This window comes from Chelonoidis abingdonii, chromosome 8 (genome assembly GCF_003597395.2).
Source record: "Chelonoidis abingdonii isolate Lonesome George chromosome 8, CheloAbing_2.0, whole genome shotgun sequence".
In the NCBI taxonomy this organism is placed as follows: domain Eukaryota; kingdom Metazoa; phylum Chordata; order Testudines; family Testudinidae; genus Chelonoidis; species Chelonoidis abingdonii.
The window spans coordinates 44,598,797-44,602,882 of record NC_133776.1 but is presented as its reverse complement, the minus strand read 5'-3'; positions in this window follow the sequence as shown (position 1 = coordinate 44,602,882).

Here is a 4,086-nt window from a genome sequence, read left to right as displayed (position 1 = left end):
ATACAAGTACATAAATGACACATTAGACCAAAATGTATCATAAGGGATCAGAAGGTGCTTCACTTCTGTAAGATACATACAAAAAAACACAAGCTAATGCTTGCCAACATTGAATAAGGAGGACACTTATACACACAGACACGGACAAATAGTGGTTAGGTTTAATAGCTAATTATTTCTGTGGGGACGCCAGCAATCCCGAGAAAAAATGGATGGATATATTAATAGTATTCAGATATGAAATATAAGTCCCAAGACTAGCATTTTGAAGAAGCCTATCTGTCTATGCATTAAAAAAGTAGTTCGAAATGCCCTAATATTTATTCTAAAACTAAGACAAAAGACCTATGAAGCAATATGAGAAGATTAAACCCTTCATAAGACTGAATCTCATAATAAAATAATTAGAATATCCGCCATTAATGTGATGAATCCAAAAAGCAAGATTTCCTGCAACAAGCTAGTGTCTGCCGTAAATTCCGAGCGATATTAATAATAGAAGCATAGACACATAAGAAAAAGAGATAATCGCATAAGCTCATAGACTCGTAGCGTCAGAAGGACACAGAATAGAATCATCTATCTGACCTCACCTGCACAAAGCAGCCCCACAGAACTACAGACCCATCCGAACTGGTCTATAAGAAAAACCACCTAAACCCAATGACTGATGTAGTTGTAAGTCAAGCATCAAAAGTTCAGTGTTTTGGTCACAAAAACGAATCAAAGACTGACAAGAATCCCCGAGACAAGTGACTCCATGGGCCCACAATCGCTGCATCAAGATGGAAGGCGAAAAAACCTCCAGGGCCCCTGCCAAGCCTCCACGACGCTCTGTACAGAAAATTCCTCCCATGCGGGCACAAAATAGGCGATCAGGGGCCATAAAACCCTGAGCACCAATGTGGGCAAGAACTCACCAAGCAGGCCAGCACCCAGGAAAGAATTCTACATGGCAAGTAGAACTCAGAAATCACAATACCCATCACGGAACATTACCCGTCAGCAGCACCGAGGGATGAGACAGACTTATCTGCGACAAAATCCAAGAGTCAAGTTGCCAAAAAACTTCCCAGCAATTCATTCTGACCCAAAATACTTAACGGAATTGCTTAGTCTAAATGCCAGATAAGTACTTGTTGCACCCACTACATCCTTGGAAGGGTTTCCAGGAACTTCACTCCCCTTAAAGAATAGTTAGATAAACCTTCACGTCACTAAGCACTCAAGGTCACTACACTCTCCTAAATAATCCAGTTTGTAACCCATTGGTCCTTGGCCTACATCTCAGTCACCAACGCTTTAACAAATATAATTCCTCTCCGCACTACACAGTTAATCTCTCCTGATATATCAATATACGAGGCAAGCATATCCACCTACCGAGCCCTTCTTTTGGCTGGTCTAAACATAAGCCAAGCTCTTATTAAAGTCTCCTTTGCAAAGGCAGTTTCCAATTCCCGGATCATCCCTAGTAGCCCAGAAGGACATCTGAACCTGTTGTCCAGTTTGAAGATTCATCCTTCCTTAAACATGGACACCGAAGACTGCCAACACAATATTCCAGTGGGGTCTCACCAGCGCCCTATATAGGGTAACGGTACTAACACCGCCTTCTCCTTGCTGGAAATACCTCGCTGCATGCACCTACTAACATCCAGAAATTGCTTTTTTAAACGGCCAGTAATTTTCGGGAGCATTTTGGGGACGGCAGCATAGACATCCTGCTATCAAGGGTCAATACACACACCATAGGACGTCACACTCTCTGCCTATGTTGCTACCATCCCGATATGACACACCATTACAACGAGCATATAAAATCTAGGGGAAATTCTTAATTAATTAATCCTAGTGCAGACCATAAGCACTATTTCACTATATATTTCATCCTATTACTATTACTATCCATGTTTAGCAAGGTGGTCGGCAGATCTTCATGTATACGTAGTCCGGTCCTACTCTGTTTTAGCAGTACCCACAGCGTGGAGTGTCATCTGCAAAAACTTTATTGCACATCCGTCTTCTGCCAAGGTCAGTAATAAAAAGGTTAAAAAATAAGATTGGTCCCCAAAACCGATCGCTGAGGGACTCCCAGTAAGCCTCCTTCCAGCCTGACAGTTCACCCTTCATGCCGACCCGCTGTATGTCTCCCCTTTAAACTCATACTTATCCACCTTACATACTTTCATATTCATTCTCAACATAACACTTTGGCGCAGACAAGATAGACTACATCCCCCATAACACTTATCCACAATTTGAGAACAAACAGTTCCCACATGTAGGGCTGACATGGATCACAAATGCCATTAACAGAAATCGAGGTCAGGATCTAAGATTCTAAAACCCCCTCCACCCAAAGGCGATTCTCCCCTTTGATCTAAAGTTAACAGACTTGATCACCAGCACACATTCTCAGAAGAAGAAGAATCAAGCCTGGATATTTGGCAGCGGATCTACTAAATTAAGTAAATCTCGCTGCTTGCTAATTCATCCCAATTAACCGATTGTAACCTCAATGTCCTTAACGCTACTTTCACCTTTAACACCACCCAAGTACCTTACATATACAACAGAGCGTCAACAGCAAACGAGGACTCTATAGGTTAGGGCCCAGCGATAACTTTGGTCCCATTTCTTAAAAAAAATAGGAACGACGTTAGCAATTCTCACGAGACGAGCAGAGAGAGAATCCCTACCACCCTAACGAGTTTACCGATTGATTAAATTCTCGCTACGGGTCTCACAATTTCATGCGCCAGTTCCTTTAATATCCGTGATTGGAGAATTGTCCGGGCCTTCGCGATTTGTCCCATTAAGCTGTTCAAGTTTGCCTCTACTCAGCAGATGCGGTAATATCCACCTCCATATCCTCATTCCCATTTATCATCCCTCCATCATCCCTAAACTCCTCACTAGTCTTATTAAAGACTGAGGCAAAGTACTTATTTAGATATTGGGCCATGCCTAGGTTATCCTTAACCTCCATTCCATCCTCAGTGTATAGCGGCCCCATATTTTGTAAGTAAGCAAAAATACAAACTCTTATTACAAAAAAAAAACCTTGTTCTCCATGTGTATATGTCCTGAGTGTGGGATGACTTTCCATTAGGATGTCATACAAATGTTTGTTTAGATGCATTGAATCCTTAAACTAAAACAGTACTTACTACAAAGGTCAGCAAAGATGTAGTGAGTGTTACAGTTGCCTAGATAGAGTAGATAATGTGGTAAAGAAACTACAGTTGCAATTACTTCATGAACCATAAGTAATTTAGAAAGAACTGGTATTGGGAGAAAAAAGCAACATTAGCATCCTACTGAACAGAGAAACCTTGAATTTCCTTACTGTGGACCATTAATTTTCAGGACCGATCACCATCCACTAATTACAATGTTCACTCTGAAAGTTCAGCAAGGAATTGGTCGGTGGTTAACAAAGTTAACTGATTTGAGTTTACAGACAGTGTGTATGGGTCTAAACAAAACCTCACTGGCCATAGTGAGAATTGCAGTCTGTGAACTCAGTGAACTGCAGCCGATGAGGTGCCTGAACTTTCAGTATATAGATTATTATAATAATCCGCTCTGAAAGCTTTTTCCATTCAGCTGAAAGCCATATTGGTTTGTTTCTGAGCTGTGGTTAGGATAGGACTTTTGACCACCAGCTGTGGCCCAGGTCAAAGGACCTGTGTCAATTTACAGAGAATTTGATGTTTTAGGCTAACTATTATGTACTTGTATTCTCTGTCACTACATGGTTTCATTCTTCCAGAACTTGGAAACCTGACACATTCATTCCCACTTGAAATCAGCAATGCGTGACCTCAAGTTTGAAGTCGTGCCATATGATTGATAAATTATATCCCAACACAGATATCCCAACATGGTTATTTCACTGGCCTTGCCCTAAAAGTGGGAGTATGTTTGTTTCAGATTACAAACAGTGTTGATTTAAAGAGGTTTGTGATGCCGCTCACTGCAGAGAGACAGAGCAAGCTATTTGAGTAGCAAATAAAGGGAAGCCCTACATGTTTACTCAGAGTTATCTGTAGTACAAAAACAAACTCACTAGCCAGTAGG